The 27,004-nt window shown below is 35.5% G+C and overlaps 1 protein-coding gene across 2 annotated transcripts in view; it reads right to left on the bottom strand.

The window, feature by feature from the left end:
- Positions 1-27,004, bottom strand: part of LOC127181428 (cadherin-2) — a 186,737-nt gene that overhangs the window by 74,661 nt on the left and 85,072 nt on the right. The gene's annotated exons all lie outside the window — the stretch shown is intronic.

The following is a 27,004-nucleotide window of genomic DNA, read 5'->3' as shown; positions in this document are numbered from 1 at the left end:
AGACTTTATTTCATACCTAAAGTAACCTGCTCTGTCTTGTCTGTGGTGCGTTGTCAGTTTCCTCATTGCTCGATTTTTTTTTTTTTACTGTGTGAGAACATTATGTGTGGTATGAGAGTGCCATAGCTTGTTGGATATAGAGGGTATGCACTGACGTCACTTTCCCGCCGGGCATGCCCCCTCAGCCTTCAGCGTGAATGGATTTAATAGGGAAGATGCAAAAATACGAGTAAAACAAACGATAATCATGTTTAAACTAAAGGTTGCTGAACTTGATATAATGTTCCTAATAACTTAACACATATCCAGTGGTCAGTGCATATTGTTGCATCCACAAATCGTGTTTTCTAACACTTATATGTATCTGATTTTGACATTTGAAAATAAAAAAGCAAACTGGTCTAAACCCCGCTGACCACTTATAGCAATGTTTTATATATCGTCATATTGTCCAGCTGAAAAACGTATATAGTTTTTGTCAGTGTTTATTTAAAAACTTCCAGTTATGCAGAACATAAGATGGTAAATATTTAGTTGATGACTTGTCAATACGATACACTACAATACGATATATAGGATATGATTTGACTGCTCAATTCAACATATTAACATGAAATGATAACTGCAAATCCGTGTTTCGCTGCCTGGAGTCCATTTGTTTCTTTGATTGCAGCAATTAATTTGCTTCTCTTTTCAGTGGCTTTCAGCAGTACGTAAAAATACACCTCAGGCTTCATGTCAAATCTCCTTGTACAGTCAATCGCAAAGCTTGTTCTGGTTTTAGATGTCTTTTGTGTGTTCTGTCGCAGCGTTCGCGTTGAAACCAATGCTGCCACTCAGTGGGCGGAGCCGCAGCCACTCCACCTGACGGTGACATCACATGCATACCCTCTATTGCAGCAGTAACAAAAAGGGGCAGGTCTTTGCAAAGGGTCAATTACAAGTACTTAATATTTGGAATCTGATTACATAATCCAGATTACATGTAATCAGTTACTACGGAACAGTGTGAACTTTATGTGTGTCAACTCAAAAACTGTAAAACAAAAGATGAGAACAAACAAAATGAAGACATTTGCCACATTCGCAGACAGTACAGAAATGTAATGATCACAAAGCCTTGCGTGAAGTGCTCGTACTCTGGGCATTGATTGCGGGAGGAGTCTAGTTACCGGATCAGCGGCAGTCTACGGCTAAGGAGCCTTCATGCAGCGAGCAAAGCCTGGGCTGCATAGGGAGCGTGTGACGCTCTGTGGGAAGAGTGTGGAGAACGCATCAGCATTCATCCTCATTACTGCTTCTACGTGGCCAGAATACGGCTGCTTAAAAAGACCCCATAACAGCACAACTTCAACAAAAAGTGCCACACAGCAAGTTTGCAAGACAAATGGGAGTGTGTCCTATGTTTGCAGGCATTCGAGTGTGGAAAGAGCTGAGTGTGTTTCCTCAATGGAATCAAAATGGAGATTTTTTTGGAAACAGAATATTCATTGGCCTTTCTAGATTGAATTTTGAGACAAAACATGTGGTCGTGGAGATGTTAAATCCCTGAAGAATGTCTTGACACTCAGTGAGCAGTGATGGGGAAAACTCTAAGAAAGCACATTCTGCTCAGTGATACACACATTCCTGTGTATGATAGCCAGGCGAAATGCAACAAGTTGGCAAACGATAAAAGAGTTTTTCCATGTCAAGGGCTTCTCGCATTGAGGTCTCCAGGTCGCTGTACTGTTGGTTGCTAGTAGGCGTTCCTACTCAGCTATCTGTATCATGCAGCTTTTCTCAGTATATCTAGTTTAAAAGTTCAGACTAAAGCAGTAATTTCAAAATGTCATGTAAATGCTTTGCACAGACTGAAATTGTACTAGTCTGATTGTACTAACAGGTCAAGATGTATGTATTATATTAAATATCAAGGTAACACTTTACAATAAGATGCCATTTGTTAACATTAGTTAATGTATTAGCTAACATGAACGAGCAATAAACAATACATTTATTAATTCATTGTTCATGTTAGTTCACAGTGCAATAACTAACGTTAACAAACAACTTGTGACTTTTACATTAACTAAGATGAATAAAGTATTGTTCAATCTTAGTTTATGTTAAAGGAGTTCACTTTCAGAACAAATATTTACAGATAATTTACTCACCCCCTGTCATCCAAGATGTTTGCGTCTTTCTTTCTTCAGTCGTAAAGAAATTGTTTCTTGAGGAAAACAGTCCAGAATTTCTCTCCATATAGTGGGCTTCAATGGTGTCCACGAGTTTGAACTTCCAAAATGCAGTTTAAATGCAGCTTCAAATGGCTCTAAACGATCCCAGACGAGGAAGAAGGGTCTGATCTAGCAAAACGATCAGTCATTTATGAAACAAATTGACAATTTATATACGTTTTAACCTCAAATGCTCGTCTTGTCTCGTCTCTGTGATGCCCATGCATAGTCTGTGTAATCCGGGGCAATACAGTTAGGGTAGGTTGAAAAAATCTTGTTTTCTTCTTCAACGTCAAAATCGTCCTACGTCGCTGTTTTACCGTTTTTTTGTAAAGGGTGTTTGATATTCTTTGCATGTTCACTTTGTAAACACTGGGTCGGTTATTCTGCAGCAATGTAGGATGATTTTGAAGTTGGGGAACAAAACGAGATGAGTTTTTCGACATACCCTAATTGTATTGACCCGGAAAAAATGGAGTGCATGTAGACCTAGATAAGACGAGCACTTGACGTTAAAAAGTATATAAATTGTATTTGTTTTAAAAATGACAGATCGTTTCCATAGATAAGACCCTTATTCCTCAGCTGGGATCGTTTAGAGCCATTTGAAGCTGCATGTAAACTGTATTTTAACTGCATTTTGGAAGTTCAAACTTGGGGGCACCAATGAAGCCCACTGTATGGAAAAAATCCTAATTTTTTTCCCTCAAGAAACATCATTTCTTATCGACTGAAGAAAGAAAGACACAAACATCTCGGATGACAGGGGAGTGAGTAAATTATCTGTAAATTTTGGTTTTGGAAGTGAACTTCTCCTTTAATTAATGTAGTTAACTAATGATAACCAATGAACCTCTTTGTAAAGTGTTACCAACATGAATGAAAAAAAGTATCAATATAAAGATACAATAACTTACTATTTTGTTATTAAGTAATTACTGAGATATTATATTTTAGATTATTATTAATAGTAGTTGTAGTGGTAGTCAACCAATCATAACCAATCAGGAATAATTAAAATCGAAAAAAGCAATTAAATGAATTATTAAATAATGGTTAATTTTTGCAAAGACGGACTAATAGACTTAGATAATGTGACCGTAGCTTGACCTCATAAAGCATGTGTAGTAATTATTATTAGATATTACTGCATATTATTACCTTCCTTAGTGTTAGTCTGTTTTTATTCTACTTCCAGATTGCTTTGTCTGCATTTTATATATGCCTTTGTTGTCTGTTTGAATGTTATTTGTATTCTGTGACCCGAGCCTTGTCATTAGCATTTTAATGTCCAGTATTCCCTGTGCAAGCTGTGCAAATGACAAATAAACTACTTGAACTTGGACATGCATAATAATAACTATTTTCATTAATTAATATTAATGTGATCAATAAAACATTTATATTTTCCCCAGGTCAATCATAATGAACAAAAACAATCTTTTACATTAAGCTTTTTACTAAACAATTTCATTCAAAACATATTGAGCGAGTGGTTGTGGTCTGGTTTTCCACAATCAGACTCTACCTGGATAATGCGACAGCAGCCTCATTGTGCCAGAACTCCCCACCACACACTAGTTATCAGTGGAGAGGCGACAGTGTGAAGTAGCCAATTATATGGATGATTAGGGGGCCATGATGGAGTGAGGCCAATTTGACCAGGGCGCTGTGGTTACATACCTACTCTTTTCAAAAAGCACCCTGAGATTTTTAATGACCACCGACAGCCAAAACCTCAGTTTAGTCCATGTTTATACCTGGTATTAAATCTGTTTTGGGTATCTGATGACAACTGGTCAGCTATAAGTCGCTGCAGGGTCTTTGATTTCAGGGCTACATATATTACTTAGTAAGTCAGAATGATGCTACATGTTTGCATGTGCAAAAGACACAAACATTGCTTTACAATGTTTTCATCACATTAATGCTTAATGTATATTATACTAAATATAGTACAACAAAACTACTGCAAACATGCTGTTTTGTATAAAATGTCATTATTTTTTTCAGCTCATGAAGTAGTTATTGTGTCATTAATGCTGATGTAAACAAAGACATTTCATCTATCTATCTATCTATCTATCTCTATCTATCTATCTATCTATCTAACTATCTATCTAGTAACTAAAATTAATGCCACTGTTATTTATATATATATATATATATATATATATTATATATATGGGATTATATGCTCAAAAATAGTACTGAAGAGCAACAAGAAAATATATTTTGTAATACAATGTAAAATAACTGTTTTAACTGTAATATATAAAGTGTTTATATATAAAATTGAAGGCCAACATAAAAATACATATTTTTTAATACAATTTAAATGAACTGTTTCAACTGTTATATATAAATAACTATTATATATAAAATTGGGATTTTATGCTTTAAAAAATATATAATAATAATACTAGGGAGCAACATAAAAATACATATTTTAATACAATTTAAAATAACTGTTTCAACTGTTATATATAAAATTAAGATATTATGCTCAAATAAAATAATAATACTGGAGAGTAACAAAAATACGTATTTTTAATACAAATTAAAATAACAATTTTAACTGTTATATATAAATAACCGTTATACAAAAATTGGGATTTTATGCTCGAAAATAAAAAATGATACTGGAGATCAAAATAAAAACACATTATTTTAATACAATTTAAAATAATAGTTTTAACTGTTATATATAAATAACTGTTATATATAAAATAGGGATTATATGCTCAGAAATGAAAAATAATACTGGAGAGCAACATAAAAACAGTTTAAAAGAACTGTTTTAACTGTTATATATAAATAACTTTTATATATAAAATTGGGGTTTTATGCTCCAAAATAAAAAATAATACTGGAGAGCAACATTAAAATACATATTTTTATATAATTTAAACAACTGTTTAACTGTTATATAAATACCTGTTATAAAATTGAGAGTATATGCTCAAAAATAAAAATAATACTCAAAAGTAACATAACATAATAACTGTTTAATAACAGTTTTAACTGTTATTGAAGGCATCTACTGCTACATGCTGTTTTGAATAAAATGCTCATTGATATTTTAGCTCCTATATAAAGTATTTTTGGATGAACTTCACATGATCTGCATAATGTAATTCAGTATATAAAAATTAGGATTATATGCTCAAAAATAAACTGAAGAGCAACTATGTAAAAACACATCTTTTTTATACAATTTAAAATAACGGTTTTCTATTTGAATATATTTTAAGTTACACTTTATTCCTGTGATGTATTCTTTTTATTGTCTATGTTTCATATTTTTGGGGAAATCATACCTTTTTTTCAAGAACAGCACTTATTTGTAACAAAAATGTTCTCTAATATCATGTCTTTACTCTGTTATTGATTTAATGCAGCCTTGCTGAATAAAAGTATTCATTTCTTTCCAAAAAAGATTTTAATAGTGGGATACAAGTAAATGTTTGTTGCAACTCTCTATGAATAGCAATGAGATCAGCCTGGAAAATATGTGTTCTGTGCTAAGTCACAAAACATTTTTGACCCCACACCTGTATTTAGCGCTGACTGCTTGTGATTGGATCGCCCGAAACGGATGCTAATACCAGGTGTTAGTCAGTACCACAGCTTCAGTTGGTAATCAGTCGAGGGATCTACGTGACCGCCCGGTCCAGGTGTCGAGTGTCGTTGCTAGCGAGAGCGGGCAGCCATGAAGCCGTCGCTGTGCTGTGGCTCTGGAATTCCTGATTCCATCTATTAATTCCGCCTTGAGCTCTCGGTCAGTCAAGTCTGCCAGCAGTTTGCCGTTCCAAGCCCGGGGTTCTTAACGAAGGGCCTTAATGACCCGCCTTAACGACAGGCCTTAACGACAGGACTTAACGAGGCCCTTAATGAAGCTGCCGCTATCGTTAAGGCCGGCGACGGCGGGATGATGAAAGACGCAGAGAATCCCCTCTGTGTAGTCATGGAGAATGAGAGGAGCGTGTCCTTTTGTCCCTGGCATTGACCCGATCGACGCGACCTCGCCGACACTCCTTGTGATTTACACGTCCAATAACGCCGACGTAGTGACACGGCTCAAAACAAACGCACGCAGACTCAAGGACAGACACACAGCGTGATGCACAACGGCACACACACTCCGCCAACCAGATGCCTGACCACATTAGAGGAAAAAAACAGGCATGAATTTAAACAGTCGCACCATTATTGGCCCTACCGAGATTAGAATATCAGTACTAAATGAGGTCTAATATCTACACAGCTGAACCGGGCTGACACCTTAATAAAGGATTTATCAGAAAGGCAGCTGATTTAAAAACAAGACATTTTGAAAAGCAACTGAATTATACATGAAATCGCATCAGAAAGGTCTAATTTATGCAGTGACATCCAGCTGACCATAATATGCATTCAAATTAGCCATGTAAATTCCTGTTTCAAGGACAGATTCTCTGCTTCTTTTGTATACATGGGCATATTATCATTAGGCCTCTAAATCAACTAAATTACTTATATTATAAAGTAATGTTCTTATACTCATATAGTCAATTTCATATTTTTGCAATAACCATAAATCATGAAGTGTGGGGAAAAAAATATTCAGTGTCAACCTCTAAATCACTTAAATAACTTATTCGGGTATACTCAATTTCACATTCCTGCAGCACAATAAATCATAAAACATTGGGAGTGGGGGAAAAAAATGCATTTCGCATCTGTGCATTAACCTAATGAATGTGTTTTCCTGGGCAGATTTATTTAGCGCCCTGCGAGTTGGGAGAAACAGTGTTTGAGAAAATGGCACTTCAGCCATCATGTGAAATGGGTTTTGACTGCTCTAAACAGCAATGCGGTGGCCTGGATACCGAGAGGCCATCTACACACATAACCATTACAGAAACACACACTCCGATACACACAGATCTCAGCGTGTTATGAGTTTCAATCCCCCTTTGCCACCGGGGAATCTTATCAAAGGCTTTAAGGCTGATGGGAGAGAATCCTCGGCTTCTTCACGTCTGAGTGAGGAAGATGAAGCTCGCGCGCTTCTCCTCAGAGGAGCCCGGCAACACATGACTCACTAGATGCATTGAGATGTGTTACTTTTAAGGTGATGCATGACATTACACTTGATGCAAGAAAATACTCGTGTCAGATGGCTCATCCAACAGTAGTGTTTTCTCCATTATTTGTCCTCCTCACCTATATGACAACCTGTCTAGATGTCAGGCTACACGTTGATTATAAGGTTGATTATAAGTTTTTTTTTTCCTGCCACCTCTTTGCTATCTTGTAAAATTAATTTTAAAAAGGCCAATGAATAAGTAGTATGAAATAGTTTTTTTTTTTTTTTAAAGAATAGAGATGCAAAGTAGATCTTTACCTTTAATATAATTAGTGGTGTCAATCGATTAAAAAAAAAAAAAAAAAAAAAAAAAAAACGAATCACATTTTTTCTGAAATTAATCATGATTAATCGTGAATTTTAACGTGTTAAAATGAAAATAATCACCTGCATTAATGTGCTACTTTTGACACCACTAAATATAATATTCCAAGATTAAATAAAAAAATATATAGATCCCCATATTTTCATTGTTAAATAATTTCTAAATAAATTACATGCCTATAATTTAGGTTCAGATTTTTTTTATTTATTAAATTAAATTTAAATAATACCGATAAAAAATATATTTTTTAAAATTTCAGTTTTACATGTAATTTAGTTTTTTATAGTTAAAAAAATGTTTTCCTACTTTGTAAATTATAGATTATTGTTGTATGTTGTACAAGAAAATACTATTTCAGATTTCTACTGTTTTTTGCCAAAAAATAAGGTTTGCCAACATTTAAAAAAAAAAAGCCTAATAAAACTGTTAATGTTTAAAAAAAATTATAGGGCCCTATTATATTAATTGTGAATATATTTTTTTAATTGTTGAAGTTTTATCAATTACTTTGGTATGTTTGTGGATTATTAAAACTTTTTAAGAATTTTGCCATAAGGCACATCTAAAATAAAATAAAATAAAATAAAATAATTTATAGGGCTCCCCAAAAAAAGGGGTTAAACTTTTATTCTATTAAAAAAAAAAATGCAACCCAACTTTGAGTCAAATATGGACTAATCCAACTTTTGAGTTAAAAATGTATAAATAAAACAGATCACACAGTATTTCTGAAAAAAATATTTCATAGGGCCCTATTATATTAAAAATAAATACATTTTTTTAATTGTTCAGGTTTTATTCATTCAATTAACTAGGCATGTTTGTGAATTATTAAAACATTTTTAATCATTTTGTTATTAGGCACATCAAAAATAAAATAAAATAAAATAAAATAAAATAAAATAAAATAAAATAAAATAAAATAAAATAAAATAAAATAAAATAAAATAAAATAAAATATTCACTCAAAAAATGCTGGGTAGTTTTAACCCAACTTTGGGTCAAATATGGACTAACCCAACTTTTGGGTTAAAAATTGGAAAAACTTAACCCAACAGTTAGGTTCATTCATATTTGACCCGGAGTTGGGTTGAAACAATGCAGCATTTTTTTGTGTTAAATTGTTGTTACTTTGTATAGGTTTCATGACTTCCTGCAACTGAAGAAAAAAAAAAAGAATTTGGACTCAATCAATCAACCAACCAACCAAGCCTTATTTACTATTTCAGTTAAATACTTCAGAAAAATAATGCTTAATTCAAATGTGTTACTTGCCATTTCTTTGAAAATGTTCAATAAAAGTACTAGCAATTTCTGAGTGGAAACTGAAATGAAAATAAAGGTTGCCAGAAAGCATATCAACACTGAAAGATTCACTAAAGCAACTTCCACTTAAAGGCTTGAGGGCATATCTCGCAAAACAAGTCAAATGACAAAACCAGACAATCTATTACACATCTATGTTATTTCTGTTCTGGCACAGTGACAGGTCTCTTTCGCAGGTGCAGTGTGGGAGAATTCCAAATCGGGGTGACCTTGCTTGGCTAACTCTCCACTCTTGGCCCTGCTGCATGACTAAGAGCAGGCGTGACTGTGTCTTCTCACCCAGACTGACCTTCCATCTGTCTGGCCTCCAGCTAGAACCAACCTCGCATCCCTCACTGGATCTCCTCTGCCAGGCGCCTCCGCACCTGCAGCCCTAAGGCCCAGCTGAGAGTCTACGACTGTGGGGCCGACACGGAGCTGTAGTGGCACCCTTATCTATCCACTGACACATAATTAACATCAGCCCTGCCAGCCCAGACGCACTGACCGCATTATTAAAGCTGTTTACCCTGGTGTAGGCTGACACCGTGACACCGTAACACCCAAGCACCAGACCTGGGGCTCCAAGATTTCCATCATGCAGAAAATGCAGATGGAATCAAGCAAATCAGACATAAAAATGGAATTTATAGTATAACATGGCACATTTTGAAAGGAATAAATCAAAAATATGGCTCTACACTTTTCAAACTGTGATATGGACTAGTGTCTGTGAATATTAAAGTGCAAAAAGTCTGCTATTTTAAATAAAGTCTACTTTGTGTGAATGAACAACACGGTTTTGTCCACACATACTCAAGAACGTGACGCTTGCCTCACCACATGAGGACATGAGCACACAAACTTCATCTCCAGAGCTGCTCTCACCATTTCTATCATGACAACTTTCTGAAAATTTTAGCAATGTAATGGATATGACAATGTTAATGCATTTGGTCTTGGCGGAATAGATTTGCTTCTGCTATTGGTCTTTGATGTTGTTGCACATTATTGCTGCTGCTGCTGTAAACCAAGTACAGGAACTTGCTACTGCCAATACATATGCAGATACAGCGCTATGAGTATTTAACACAAACTGCTGCTGCACAAATAGTATATATAATAACCCGTAGCAGATCTATACAGGTGGAGCTGGGGAGGTGGAGGGTTTCAGAGGAAAATGCTCTCAAATGCTCTAGTGAATGCTAACCAGCCATTTGAATATAAAGCAGCAAGCTCATTGGCTGTGTATGCAACTCAAACCAATCAGCTTGTGCCAAGTAGTTTACGCTGTGAATATCATCCGTTTGCGTTAACGACCCATCATCCTGCGCCATCTAGAGTTTCATGACAGAGCTTGGCACTTTATTTTTGAATTTCACACAATTTCACTTCCATGTTTTAATTTTATCAGTAAACCTCTAAAAAATGAGGCTTGGCAATTAATAATGGAAGGAATTGTTATATTTTCATTTGATTATACTTTAAAAGCTTTAAAAATTTAAATTGTTCATCTTTTATGCTTTCAGTTGATTACCAGTGTTTTTGATGATAAATTTGTATTAAATTATAAATAAAACAGATCACACAGCCTGAAAAATAAATAAATAAATAAATTCACAGGGCCCTATTATTAAAGAAAATGAATAAATTGTCAAAGTTTTATTAAATTAATTAGATATGTTTGTGGATTGTTAAAACTTATTTTGACCATTAAAAATCTGGAAACATTAAATTAGAAAATTAAAGAATTTTGCCAAAAGGCACATCAAAACAAAAACATAATTATTTATAGGGCATAAAAAAATAAATAAATAGTTGTTAAATTGTATAAGTTTCATGATTTTAAATTAGACATGCTTTTTGATTACTATAATTAAAATTAATTTAACCATTAAAATCCCGAAAAATAAAACTGAAAAATAAAACTAAAAAATAAATTAATCAATTAATACATTTCACAGGGCCTTAAAAGTGGATTATTTGTTACATTTTTAATAAACTGAAATTGTATGTTAACAAGCTTTAATTAAAAAGTTAAACCCCCGGTTTCAGAAACAAGGCTTAAGCCTAGTCCCAGACTAAAATGCAAGTCTGAGTTGATTCAACTGAAAGAAACTTGCACTGACTGATCTTAAAATACATCAGTGGACACCACTAATGTTTTTTTCCAAAGGCATGTTTATTCAGAAAAATGACTTAAATGCCTTAATTGAACTATGGCCTAATCCTGGCTTAGTCTAAGCCCTTTCTGTGAAACCAGGCCAAAAATGTAAAATTTCAATGATGGTAGACATACTTTTTGATTACTACAATATATTTAAACTTTTATGGCTAGGTTTATTAAACAGGACAAATTAGCATTAAAGTGCAATTTCATGAAAGCATGCGATTTGCTAACAATGCGCACATTAAAGAACACAAAAGCAGCCAGATAATTTCAATAATGACCAGCGCAATCTACCAAGAGCAGCGCAAATTACCGCCTTTTTTAGGCGTTTAGTAACCGCGCAAATACCAGTAATTTGACATTAGTAAATTGTGTCGTGTAGTTCATTTTAATACTCTCCTCCCAAAAATAGTCAGTAAATCTGGCCCTTAAAATGGAACGCAGAAAAATTGTAGCTAAAAAAAAAAATCTGAATTTATGAAAAAGGTTAAGATATGGTCATACAGACCTCTCTACAGAACAGGAAGGTTCGGATTATCTATGCTCAAATCTGCAGGAGGATCAATTTGATTTTAACTGTAAGCGCTATGAGAACTAGGTGAGAATGGTGTCTTACAGTTGATTTCACAAGTGGGGTTGAGCTGCGGTTACAGGTCAGCAGAGTCACACCGCAGCCTGGTTTCACCCACACTCTTACACTAATGCTCCTAGCAAGCTAGTAGGGGTTCTGTGGTTAGTTGCTGGTGCCGAGTCTGATAATCGAGGTGTTGTTTTTGTCCGTGTTGTTTTTGTCAGGCTGAGCCGAAACTGATGTAATGCCATCTGACTCAGCTTGGCCCAACACCCGACAACGTCCATCACCCGCGTGTCGCATATGCCCACGTTTGCCGGTCACATGAGTCGTTCTTTCACATCATCAGCAAGTATTTTTCCAATTTGCTGCTGTTGTTCAGCCTCCTTCATGCATCATTTATGATCAAAACCATCTTTATTTGGCACAAGGTAATGCAAATACCAGTGATTATTATCATAATCAGCTGAAATATGAAGAAAGAGTGCGTGGTTGTTTTATGAATGTGTTTAACTTTAATGGGTTGGCTTTGAAGCCGAAGCTATATACTTTAGCTTTATTTACTTCAATAATTTTAACAGGGATGCATGTAGGCAGGGAAAGGGCACCAATCCTGATGCAAATCTTTTCTGGGTATTAAAAGGGCAGTTTGCTCACTTCCATGCCACTGTCTGACAATGCCAAGACGAGCGACCCTGTGCCAAAAATTATACGTCACTTAACTGCAAAAGCCTGAGCTTCTTCTTTTAATTGTTTTGAGCATGACTTTGAGTAGGCTGTGTGAATAAATGTTCAAACAATTGTAACTTGGTCCTTTTCCAAACACTTTGCATATAAAGTGCCATGCAGTTCAAAAATAGCAAGCGCTGGTCTCCCTAGAGAAACGTTAAGCGTGTTTATTAACCATTAGGGCGCAGCCCCTTTGAAAGTGGTCGTTTCTATGCCTTATTCCCTGTAAAGGAGAACACCCTTTGAAGTTGTAACTCTTCAAGGGTTTACGGAGAACAGGGATCACAAATAGCAGTGGTCCAGAATATAGATCTAACATCTCTAGAGCTCAGCGGAAGAAGAGAGGCATTGACATGCCATGTTGGTCGTTTACAATAAATAGAATTAAATTTCATCATTACATAGCTTAGAACACACACACAATCATACTGAATATATTTATTTAAAAATATTTGTTTTTTTATATAAAAATACATCAAATGACATTTTTACTTATTTAAATTAGAAGTTGAATAAATAAATTAAAGCTTTAGAAAGAAATATTTTATATGATTCAATGTAAAATTTATTAGACATAAATATTTAGGCTGCAACGGCCTAATGTAAACTATGGAACATAATAGAAGATAATTTGAGAAACATCTCAGTATGTTTTGTTCATAAAATGAAAGTCATTGGTAATTAAAACAGCAACAGTCTTCAAAATACTTTCTTTTATGTTCCACAAAAGAAAGATTTAAAACATGAGGGTGAGTAAATGATTACAGAATTTAAATTGTTTTGGGTGAACTATCCCTTTATTGTTTTTATTATTGTTGTTGTTGTTTTAATAAAATGATACTCTAAATAAGAAACTTAAATCGGCCAGCAGGTGGCGATAAATGTCTTTATGAGTCATTCATTCATTCGATTCATTTAAACGGCTGATTCATTCAGAAATGAAGTAAATGGCTCTCCTTTTGAATGGGCATTTGAATCATTGATTCACACGATTTGTTCAAAAAATTCCGAAAAACAAAATAAGTGGTGAGGATTCTTCAGTAACTCTTTCTGCAGGTTTCTTCTGCAGAATAAATTCAATCATTCATGTATACAATTCATTCAAAAACACGGATTCATTCAGGAACAAAACCATATGAAGGAGTAATTGAATCATTCACCGAACTGATTTGTTTAAAAAAAAAAAAACAAGCCCAAAAGTAGCCCAATCGCGTTCTAGGGGGTAAAATACATGTGTTTTGATGGGGTTCCTGTGATGAAATTCACATTCCAGGGGCTAAATATTACGTTATTGGGGTTGCTTTACCTGCAGACATCAAAAACCTGCAGAAACAGTGTTAAAGTAGCCTAATACCACGGGAAAACTGCAGACTTGGCAACACTGATCACTACTAACTTCTCACTTTGTTTAGTGAACTGTTATATGTGAACCTAGACCACAAAACTAGTCATAGGGGCCAGATTTCCATTGATGTATGGTTTGTTAGGACAGGACAATATTTGGCCAAGATACAACTATTTGAAAATCAAGAATCTGAGGGTGCAAAAAAAATCTAAATATTGAGAAAATTGCCTTAAAAGTTGTCTAAATGAAATTCTTAGCAATACATATTACTAATCAATCATTAAGTTTTGATATATTTACAGTAGGAAATGTACAAAATTCTTAATGGAACATGATCTTTACTTAATATCCTAATGATTTTTGGCATAAAAGAAAAATCGATAACTTTGACCCATACAATGTATTGTTGGCTTTTGCTACAAATATACCCATGCTACTTAAAGGAACACTCCACTTTTTTAAAAATAGTCTCATTTTCCAACTCCCCTAGAGTTGAACAGTTGAGTTTTACTGTTTTCAAATCCATTCAGACGATCTCGGGGTCTGGCTGTAGCATTTTAGCATAGCTTAGCATAGATCATTGAATCAGATTAGACTGTTAGCATCTCGCTCAAAAATGACCAAAGAGTTTCAATATTTTTCCTATTTAAAACTTGAATGATATTACGCAGCACCTGAAAATAGGTTAACTTCCGTCAACATAATCAATGGACCACCTGACTGCACAGTGAGACTATTTTCAGGGGTTACATAATATCATTGCGCCTGCTGCACCCATAGTACGGCAGCAAAGTTCATTGATTATTACGCCAGAATGAGAGTATATTTCCTAGCCATATCAGCCTAGAAAATCGCAACTTTTCATTTTCTGTCGGTCTTAGTACACGATGTAACTACAGAAGAGTCAAGTTTTAAATAGAAAAAACATTGAAAGTCTTTGGTCATTTTTGAGCGAGATGCTAACGGTCTAATCTGATTCAATGATCTATGCTAAGATATGCTAAAAGTGCTACTGCCAGACCCAGAGATCGGCTGAATGGATTCGAAAATAGTAAAACTCAACTGTTTAACTCTAGGGAAGTCTCTAGGGAAGTTGGAAAATGAGCCTATTTTCAAAAAAAGTGGAGTGTTCTTTTAAGACTGGTTTTGTGGTCCAGGGTCACATATTCCTTAAATTAAACATGGTATCTGTAATATAAATGCCAAGTTCTGTCATGAAACTCTAGATGGGGCAGGCTAATGGAATGTTAATATAAACTGATGATATTCACAGTATTAAACTACTTGGCACAAGCTGATTGGTTTGTGTTGTATACATAACCAATAAGCCTGCTGCTTTACATTTAAATGGCTGGTTAACATTCACTAGAGCGGTTCCTCTACTTACAGAGTTACTCTGAAACTCTCCACCTCCCCAGCTCCACCTGTATAATTCTGCTAAGGGTTAGTATATATGCTATTTGTACAGAAGCAGTATGTCTTAAATACACCTACTGTAGCAACATATCGGTGTATGTATTGTCAATAGCAAATGTACTTGCTTTGCAGCAGCAGTAACCAACAGCAGCAGCAATTCAGCAGCGTAGCAGATGCCACCAAGACCAAAAACTAACATTGTCATCCATTACCATACTAAAATCTCACAAAAGTTGTCATTATAGAACTGGGGTTGTACAAATAGTAATCAATACGCCAAAAACCACGTTTACACATTTTTACGATAATAAAACCGTGGTTAATTTTCATGAAGGATGAATCAGCATAGCTTACGTTCATTTCAAAAATATATCCTTCCAAAGCTAATATTCAATGTATTACACACCTGCCACAATATCTTTTAATTATCTTAATTTTCACAGAAAATACTGATGCAATAAATGAATCAGCATATCATGTAATTCATTTGATTCTGAACTGATTGATAGCCTTAATATAAAGATTTTGAAGCTCAGTGCAGGCAGTTCAAAGACTTGTTCTGACTGTAGCCTCCGGCTTCACATTATAATATTGATGATGTGCCTTTTGCAGTTGGCAGGCTGTTCGACGCACAGCTGAAAAATACACATGTATTCATTCATACCTGCAAAAATCTGCATCTTTGTATATTCATGTTTTAAGTGTTCAAAAGGACACAGGTCAACTTCCCTCCCCCAAAGCATCACCCTATTCAATAATATCTCTTCATCTCTCTGTCTCTCTCTGTGGCATTGCCCTCATTCAGGGGCAGTCGGCATGGTTAAGTAGAGCGGACGGCCAGCCTCAGATGAGAGAATTTAGAATAAATATTAGCTCAAGGTCATGCACTGTATTCACACTGGACTATACATAATCATGAGTTAACCCTCCACATGAGCATCCCCTGTCTGAGCATGAGCGAAGCCGCACAGTCCTCCAGCTGTGAATCACTGACAGTGAACTACCTCGAAAGCCTTTATTCTAGATATGAGTTACATAATTTCTGCAATGCTAAAACTTGGCCTTACCAGGGTTTTCCAACCTAGGGTTCACCACGTCTATTTGATTTGAAAGGAAATGAGGTAGCACTTTATTTTACATTCCTGTTCCTCATGTACATACTATGTACTTATTATAGTAACTACAATAACTAGGTAATAACCCTGAACCAAATCCTAACCCTACCTACTGACTTCCATAGAAAAATACTATGGAAGTCAATGGCTACCGGCAACTGTTCGGTTGCCAACATTCTTTAAAATATCTTCTTTTGTGTTCAGCAGAAGAAAGAAACAACAAGGATTTGGAACAACAAGAATAAGTAAATGATGACAGAATTTACATTTTTGTGTGAACTATCATTTTAAATATTAAAATAAAATTTTAAGTTAAAGTAATAAAATTACTAAACCTGAATAATAAATTAAAGCTACACTGAAAAAAAGTATATTAAAAAATAAAACTGAACATTTTAAAAATTAAAGAAATAATACTAAAATAACACTGCCGCACTATTTTTAGCCTGTCTGTGTCTGTATAAGCCCCTGCATTCTTTTCCGTCTAGCTCTTTTGTACTGTAGATGCAAGAGCATGTCCTGTGTGAATGGACTGCTAATTAAAAAGCCATGGGCAAATACCAGACGGAATACAGCTTTGGCCAAAAAAAAAAAAAATCCTTGTTTCTTGCAAAAACTCTTAGTATTCACCGAAAGAGTGACTGCAAGTGTGCGGTGATATTCATAACACAAATCATGAAAAATAACTCTTGATGCATCTGAAGAAATGTACACGCAAGATGAAATGGCAGGTAATTCGGTCAGTTTATATTAACTGTTCACTGTATGGGGTAGAGAGGTTTGTGAAGCATATAATTTGCAAAAAATAAAGGTGAAAACCAAACTGCTGCCCCATGTGACAATCACTACAGAGCACCAAGTGTGACCTGACTAATTTCATGCACCGTATGAAATGGGTGACACAAAATGCAGTATTTCATGACAAAATGCAGTTACACTTTAATGTGTTTCACATACAGATCAACAAACGCTAGCTCCATTTTGTCCGGAGCCTTTTCATTTTCTGCAAAAGGTGTTATCCACAAATTGAAAAGATCAGTCACTCTTGTCTTGTGTGTGAAATAGAAGGAACTTATGTGAATTTTGTGCATGAAATGAGAGTCTGGCTTAGAATTTTGTGTCTGAAATGATTTGGGAATTTTACATTTAATGAAAAGCTGACTTTCGTCTTTCTGTGAATGAAATTTTGTCATGAAAATTGGGGTCTGTAAGATTTCTTAAATCTTTTTGAAAGGCGACTGCATTAATTTCATCAAGTATACAGTAAGGGCAGCAATATTGTAAAATATTATTACAATTTGAAAGAACCGTTTTCTATTTTAATATATTTTGAAATATATTCTTGTGGTGGCAAAGCTAAATTTTTGGCAGCCATTGCTATTACTTTAGTGTCACATGATCCTTCAGAAATCATTATTATTATATGTGACCCTGGACCACAAAACCAGTCTTAAATAGCACAGGTATATTTGTAGCAATAGCCAAAAATACATTGTACGGGTCAAAAATTTTCTTTTATGCCAAAAATCATTAGGATATTAAGTAAACATCATGTTTCATGAAGATATTTTGTAAATTTCTTATCGTAAACATATCAAAACTTAATTTTTGATTAGTAATATGCATTGCTAAGAACTTCATTTGGACTAAATTTTCTCAATATTTAGATTTTTTTGCACCCTCAGATTCCAGATTTTCATAGAGATGTGTATCGGCTAAATATTGTCCTATCCTAACAAACCATACATCAATGCAAAGCTTATTTTTTCAGCTTTTCATGATGTTTAAATCTCAATTTCAAAAACTGACTGGTATGAGTAGTTTTGTGGTCCAAGGTCACATATGTATGTTGAAAACAGTTAAACAGCAATATTTTTGAGAATTGGATTTTTATTACAATTTTTTTTATGAATAGATAACATTATTGATGTATTTCCTGTTACTTTTGATGGTTTTAATGCGTTCTTACTGAATAGATGCATTCATTAAAAAAAAAAAAAAAAAAAACTTACTGACCTTAAACTTTTGAGCATTGAGATTTCACACTGGCCATAGCTAACCAGTGCAATGACACTGAAATACAAATAAGAGCGGTTATTAAAAAATCCTGTTGCATATTGCAGTCGTGACTTGTAGAGGAAAAACTCCACAAAGATTTACATGCAAGAGACAGCTTTTATCGCTTGTCACGTTACTGCATCACGTTACGCAGACTGTTTCTCTGTTGCTTAAGAGAGAATAACAGTCAAAGTTAGTCAGGAATCAAAAAAAAAAATCAGAATGCCATGTGATAGCACCACTTGTTACAGAAATGAAAATAAGTTCACGTTTACATGTGACGAAAGTGTGGGTAAAGAAAGAAAAAAGCACTTGCGTGTGTGGCATTATCTTGATTTGAAAGATATGCAGGGAGAGGCAGGGAACAGAATAAAGAGAGAGGAGAAGAGAATGGCTTAGACATGTTCTCTTTGAATTTCACTTATAATAGACTCTCCAGATCCTCCCCCTTCCCCCTCTCCTCTACTTCTCCCTTTCAGCTCCCACTCTCAGAACAGAAACACGTTTGAATTTCTTCTCCACAGGGGTTTATAATAAAATGGTATTTAACCACGCTCTATCTCTCTCGCTCCTGCTCTTTCTCTCTCTCTCTTAGCCTTCCTTCTCTCCTGCATCCTACTCTCTCCTTGTTTGCTGAGCTTTCTCACTGTGCTTTTTCTAGTTTTTTTAAAAAATAAAAAAAAGAATTATTTTGCAAGAATCCCTTTCACCGGATTCCAAGGTCATGAGTTTGCATATACAGTGGATACACTGAAAATCTGGGGTTTAAAATCTAATTTAAAGGAGCAGCACACCCAAAATAAATAAATCATGTACCCTTTCTCACCTTCGTGTCGTTTCAAATCTGGATGACTTTCTCTCTTCTGTAGAACACAAAAAATGTTCTGATATATCTAATATTGCAACTGTTTTTCTCTATACTAACACCATTGGACCCCACTGACTTTCATTGTATGAAAATTATCTTATTTAGCGTTTACAGATGAGAGTCAGTCACACAGATTATTTTCTATTGTAAACTGTTAGACAGTGGTCACTGAACATTGCACTTGTGTCTCACATCTTTTGCAGCATCTCACATTTGACACAAGTTAAAAAGAAACCCTAGGGTAATAAGGCTTTAATATAACATTAATTATGTCTCTTGCTGAAATATGTACTAAAAAAAAACATGAAAGATTTACGTTATTTTAAAAAATCCACATCGTTTTATACATGTTTTGAACTATGGGGGGCACCATCATTTGGATAATGTGAAATGGTTGCACACGATGAACTACTGCGGCTACCTGTTGCTATTTTGACTGCAACACAACTAAAATACTCATACAATGCCACATTGTGCAGGCTTTTGGTTGTAATTTTCAGTCGAAGGGCAGCAAAAAAAAGCAATATAAGTCTTCACTGCTGTTCCTAGTGAGAAGAGGAGAAGAATGGGAATATGCCTATGGACGAATAAAACTTCCTAAAGAGCCACATCTTTGTTCTCTCCACTTTAACTCTGATGTCTTTAAGGCTTGTAGTAGACCACAGCTACTGAAAGAGCTTACAAACGGCAGAGACGAGAAATGCTAGATGCCATCCTGGCAGGATGTAAACATGCCGACGCTTGTCATGATGCCGCAGCCGCTGAAGGAGTTTCTCAGCATAGATTTCACTCTATATCCGGAGGCGTTTAGACTCCTTGTGGGGAAAAAAAAAATGCATGGTACGGCATTTGGTTTAAGCCTATCCTTATATCCACTGGTGATCGCCATATGTAAGCTCTTTCAATTGCTGTGGTCATCATATCAGTATTTTATTCTCTGAGTTGTGCTGCGCCAGTAAAACTTTTTTTAATTTGAAGATCAGGGTAAATTTAACTTATTTTTTCTTCTGGGAAACATGTAACTATCTTCTGTAGCCTCTGAAGGGCAGTGCTAAATTAAAAATATGATATTTAGGCAAAATAAGAAAAATGTACACATTCTGTTCAAAAGTTTTCACCCCCAACTCTTAATGCATCAGCACGTGTTTGAACCTTCTGTAATAGTTGCATACGAGTCCCTCAGATGTCCTCAGTGTGAAAAGATAAATCTCAAAGTCATACAGTCATTGTTGGAAAGTGTTCAAATACACAAAAATGCTGTGGAACCAAAAAATTTGTGGGCACCTGAAGGATTTTTCTGAAGAACAGCAGGCAATTTAAATGTTCAGGACAAAAAGGGACTCATGAACAACAACCACTAAACAAAAAAAAAAAAACACAGCTGTGGATCATTCAGGTAACAACACAGTATTAAGAATCAAGGAGATGTAAACTTTTGAACGGGGTCATTTTTTATAAATTCACCTATTATTTTCTCTTGTGGACTATGTACACATCTTTTATGTGAAATATCTTATTCAGGTCAGTACTAAATAAACAATAACATGCATTTTGTATGATAATCCCTCTTATTTTGATAGAACTATTAACATTTTCAGATTCTGAAAGGGGGATGTAAACTTTTGACCTCAATTGTACATAACGTATATCTTTCATGGGTTTTCTTCTACATATTGCAGTAAAAGACATCATTTATGTTATACTGAGCCATGCAAGTCTTAATACTCGTAACCAAAAAAATGTCTTGAAAACTTTTTCCAATTCTTGCATCTCATGTTTTTCAATGCCAAAACACATTCTTTGAATGACTCATGAACCATCATTTGAAAAATGTTATGGTGAAAAATCAGTGATAAATCTTTAAGACACTGACCACCCTGATAGCACAAGTACATCTCAGAGAGGTCTATTTGATGTCTGCATTTACATCTGCAAGACGTATTTTTTACATTGTTTGCTCATCTGCAATACGTCTATAAGACATTCATTATCAGACATCAAATAGACATCTAATAGATGTCTTTAAGATGTTTATGATTTAGAATGTATGTAAAACTGACATTTTATAGATGTCTGTCATATGTTTGTAAGCAGCAGATGCTTTCCAGATCAAGTGGTCTTTAACAGACATCTTGCAGATGTACGTGCGCTAACTCTTTTTATAAGGTTTGACACAAACTTGAGGTGGTCGTGCAGTTCAAGTGCAGCTGTCATGAAAACAAATAGGGGACAGACCAAATACTTTTCACTCTTATAATAAAGAATAGTCTGAAGCATTCTCACTAATGGTCTCAGACTTCTGGACCCCACTGTTTGTGTTTTCCACATTGACCCTCTCCTCCCCTCTCGCGTGCATTTCCAGCTCATTTGCTCCGCGGCATTAACCTTCCGACATTTTCTCATTCCTAGCCCATCTCTCTGTCCATCCGTCATCTCCGCCACCCACCCCGTCGCTCATCTCGACATCTCCGCATCATTCCTGCAACTTCCTTTATCATTTACCTGTGCGCCCCTCCTTGTCTTCTCTCCCTCTCTCTCCTTGTCAGTCTCTGTCTCTCTCTAATTGCTCTCCCTCTCCTGCTGAGCTCCAGCCCGGAGGCTAAATGATTTTCACTGCAAGAGACAGAGTGAAAGAAAACACAAAGCCGTTCCGAAAGAGACATTCCACAATTATTACTGATGATCTCTCTGGCAGCGTGTGTGTGCTGTAACTGTTGCCCCTGTGTGCACTCTTTCTGTCGCTCACGCTCTGTGTCTTATTCTCACTTTATTCTCATTTTTACTTATCCCTCCCTCCCCTGCTTTGTAGTGATATTTAATTCTATTTGGATGTGCAGTGTTTTAGAACAGCTTGTTGGTCATGCTTTTAGGAACGAAAGTAGACAAGCCGTGTGTGTGTGTATGTGTGTGGCCAGATCATGCATTCTACGCCATATTGGCCCCCCAAGAGACACACCCCATTAAAATGCCAGTGACAGCCACCATCTACCCCTGCCAACACCTAACATATTCAAAATGCTCCCTGAGTGCTCGAGAAATGAGAAATATAATAACCCAGCTTGCCAGCGCTGCAAACACGTACACAGCACGAAATTTGCACAGGCTCCAAGGTTACTCAATTTCACCAGCTTGGAGCTCCACGGTGGCATCCTAACCTCGTCTTTTTTCAACCCGAAAATACGCTTCGCGCCTACAAACGTGCTCCTGTTGAATTCGGTTATAGGTTTTTATCAACAGATTGTCTCAGATCGTGGTGTGTTTTGCAAAAAGCGGTGCAGGTGGTATATCGCCGATCATCGGCGAGGATCCCTCGTGACAGCCGGGGACCCTGGAGCTTGCGGAAAGAGCGCAGGGGTTCAGGCAGCTGGTTTCTGCTGCAGTGTGACGTTCCTCCAAGGAACAGCTTGATAGGAGGGCGCATTACATTACAGGTTGCCTGTAGTACCCACCAGCACCCAAGCATACGGTAGAAACACAAGGCCATCAACGTGCTCATACCCTCACACAAACTTACTTAACATTAATTCCTGACATGACAAATAGGGTGCTTCAGGGATGGATTGGGATTTAAAAGCCAGCATTGGACCATCACAACCCATCATGAATAATTTTTCACTATAGTAGCCCATTTCCACTTCAAGGAAAAAGTAAAACAGTAATTGAGATGAAGTTTAAAATGGAATAAAAGACAAATGTGCGATATAACAACTGAACAAAATAACAGTTTCAGATATAAAGTCACATTATGTGATATAAAGTCATACCGTGAGATATAAATTCACAATCTTGGGAAATAAAGTTGCAACTGAGAGATATAAAGTCACATTGTGAGTCATATTATGAGATATAAATTCAGATACAACGGCACATTTACAGATGTGATCACATTTGTGCAATATAAAGTCATTTTGTGAGATAAAAACTCAATTTTACTAAAGACACAAGTGGGAAATATAAAGTGACATTGTGAGTTATAAAGTTACATTGTGAAAAGTCATATTATGATATATAATCTAAATATTGAGAAATTCACAATCATATTATGCAATAAAAAACATCATTCTGCACAGTAAAGTTATATTCAAAGACTTGTAGATTCTAGAAATAAAGTCGCAATTGTGAGATATAAAGTCACATTAAACTGTATAATGTCATATTGTGCAATATAAACATATAAAGAGAGACAGATATGTATATATAAACTAATATAAACTAATTTCTGAGATACATGTATAGTCGGAGTTTAGAGATACAAATTCACATTTTGAGACAGAACAATACAGTGTGTGATATGACTAATTACCTTTCCTGATACTCAATAAGCCTGTTTACACCTGGTAACTTCATGCGTTTTCTCTGATGGGACAGCATCTTGTTGTTGAAATATTAAAATGTGACTCTGGACCACAAAACCAGTCGTAAGTAGCTTGGGTATATTTGTAGCAATAGCCAAAAATATATTGCATGGGTCAAAATGATCAATTTTTATTTTATGCCAAAAAAATCATTAGGATATTAAGTAAAGACTATGTTCCATGAAGAATTTTGTAAGTCTCCTACCGTAAATATATCAAAACTTAATTTTTTAATTGCTAAGAACTTAATTTGGACAACTTTAAAGGTGATTTTCTTAATATTTACATTTTTTTGCACCCTCAGATTCCAGATTTTCAAATAGTTATCTTGGCTAAATATTTTCCTATCCTAACAAACCATACATCAATGGAAAGTTGATGATGTATAAGTCTCAGTTTCAAAAAACTGACCCTTATGACCGGTTTTGTGGTCCAGAGTCACAAATATTAAACGTGTTCTGCTGCTCTCCTGTTGTGGTCTTTGATCTTAAAATTAGCTGATAATGAATAAAATGCAGTGCTTATCTGTTGCTTTCGCTGATGTGAACTCTGTTAAATTTGCATATAGCGCAGGGTTTATATCCTTTTGCGAAGCCACATTTATGTGGCCAAGTGTAAATGGAAACTTGTTAACAAATCTAGATATGCAATCAGAGAAAACGCATTAAGTGACCAGGTGTAAAAAGGCCCAATGTGGGCTTTTGAATCCTATTTATAATGTATGCATAGCCTTTTACATTACAAAGGAAGCACTAATAAAATACACAATAAATTAAGTATCACTGGTAATGCTGAGAGAGACTTTGAGATTAAAAAGTCTCATGTTCAAACATAATTTTTTCATAGACTAGTAACTGGTGTGTTTAATTTGCTTTCATTATGTGCTTTTACTGACTTTATTAGGCTGACCTGTACTGTACAGTGCTATTAATACAACACCATCCCCCCATGTTTGGCCTCTAGCAGGTGAGGAGACTCATAGGCAGACAAATAGCAGCAGAAGAGCGATGGGGCAGCCAGCGGCAGGAAAGGAAGTGTAGCACCCTGCGGTCAGTCAATGAACGACGCCTGGTGGCATCATCACAGTCTGTTACAAGGTCACTTTCAAAAACCTTAACACTCACAGTCCCTCGATGGTGAAACAAGCTCCTAACCCTTAATCAGGATCCATGGCAATCCTCAAAACACATCGGAAAACAAACTGCACTTAACTGACTGCATGAAAGAGCAGTAGTGAACTCCAGTCTAAACTAGGGTCCCCACTCAGCGAAACCCATATCTGAAATATCAAATTACTATTGGTGGAAAAGGTTTCAAAAGCCACCCGGCTGGAGATAACTGAGCTTCCATGAAATTACAGAAATCAAGTGTTTGTGAGTGTTTTTAAATGGATTTCATAAAGTATTTGCAACACATTTAATGGTGTTTTGATTCACTTGGCATGAGAGGATTTGAAAATATGAACTTAAGAAAGTGAAAGATCAAAGCTTGAAATGCTGTTTAGAGATTCTCCTGGACAGAGCTGTTTCAGAAGACTGTGAGGAGATTTCTGAAGACCTAACTGAATTTGTTCTTATTTAACAAATGATTATTTAAGACAAATGGCTGTGCAACTTCTCATTTTAGTTGAAAGTGCTGGAGGAACTACATAACATTACAGCTGCTTGAGTAGTTAACTTTCACTAAAGTTGACTTATACACTGAGTGTTTCCAGACCTCCTCACTTAATATTTACAGTCTTATCAATACTCAAAGGGGGAAATATGATTTAAAATTGCTTCAAAAATTATAGATATACATCTACCAGACTATACTGTATCTATCCAATTGAGAATTGAATTGAAAATACCTTTTACATTCAAATGCATTTTGTGAATTTGAACGGAGCGAAAAGGATAGAATGTCAGATAGATAAACTGAAAGATAAAATGGCAGAATGACTGATAGATTGACTGAACGACAGACAGACAGAATGACAGATAGATAGACTGAATGACAAACAGATAGACAGAATGACAGATACAGATGACAGACAGAACAGTAGATAGAATGCAAGAACAGAACAGAACAGATTGATCGACAGATTCAGATTGATACAGCAGATTCACAGACAAAGAGAGGGATACTGTAGATAGAATGAATGAAAGAAAAACAGACAAACAGAGAGCGAAAGAATGATGGACAAAACAAAAGAACGATAGACAGGATGAAAGCAATTCAGACAGAACGAAAAATGACAGACAGAATGACAGAGACGGACAGATTGAAAAAATGAAGGACAGATGGACAAAACAAAAGAACAGGCAGAACAAAAAACAACTGAGAAAACGAAAAAACGATGGACAGAAAGAACAACAGGCAAAATGAAAGAACAACAGCCTGAACAAAAGAATGACAGACAAAATGAAAAAACAGCAGACAGAATCAAAGAACGACAGACAGAACAAAAATATGACAGACAAAACAAAAGAACGATGGACAGAATGAAAGAACGACAGACAGAATGAAAATACAACAGACAGAACGCCAAAAAGACGGACAGAAGGAAAGAATGAAGAACAGGGGGACAAAACGAAAGAACGCTGGACAAAATGAAAAAACAACAGACAGAACGAAAAAACAACGAACAGAATGAACAATGGACAGAAAGAAAAGAACTACAGACAAAATTAAAAAAGATGGACAGAACGAAAGTATGAAGGACAAATAGACAAAAAAGAAGAACGATGGACAAAATGAAAGAACAATAGACAGAACAAAAAAACGACAGACAAAACAAAAGAACAATGGACAGAATGGATAAACAACAGAAAAGAATGACAGACAAAACGAAAGAATGACGGACGGAATGAAAATGACAGACAGAACAAATGAATAACAGACCAAATGAAAGACGGCTGATAGAACGAAAGAACCAAAGACAGAATGACAAAAAATGGACAGAACGAAAGAACGATGGGCAGAATGAAAGAAATACAGACAAAATGAAAAAACAACAGAGAACAAAAGAATGACAGACAGAACGACAGAGAAAAGAATGAAGGACAGATGGAGAAAATGAAAGAATGATGGACAAAATGAAAGAAGGACAGACAGAACAAAAGAACAACGGGCAGAATTAAAAATGGACAGAACCAAAAATAAAAGACAGACGGACTATTTGAAAGAACAACAGACAGAACAAAAGAACAACAGACATAATAAAAGAAACACAGACAGAATGAAAGAATGAAAGACAGAACAAAAGGGTGATAGGCAGAACGACAGAGATGGACAGAATGAAAGAACGAAGGACAGGTGGAAAAAATGAAAGAACAACAGATAGAACAAAACAACAACTGTCAGAACGACAATGATGGACAGAACTAAAGAGTAAAGGATGGATGAAAAAAAATAG

Source organism: Labeo rohita, chromosome 2 (genome assembly GCF_022985175.1).
Source record: "Labeo rohita strain BAU-BD-2019 chromosome 2, IGBB_LRoh.1.0, whole genome shotgun sequence".
Taxonomy (NCBI): Eukaryota; Metazoa; Chordata; class Actinopteri; order Cypriniformes; family Cyprinidae; genus Labeo; species Labeo rohita.
Note: the sequence above shows the minus strand (reverse complement) of the source record. Positions and strands in the feature narration are given on the sequence as shown.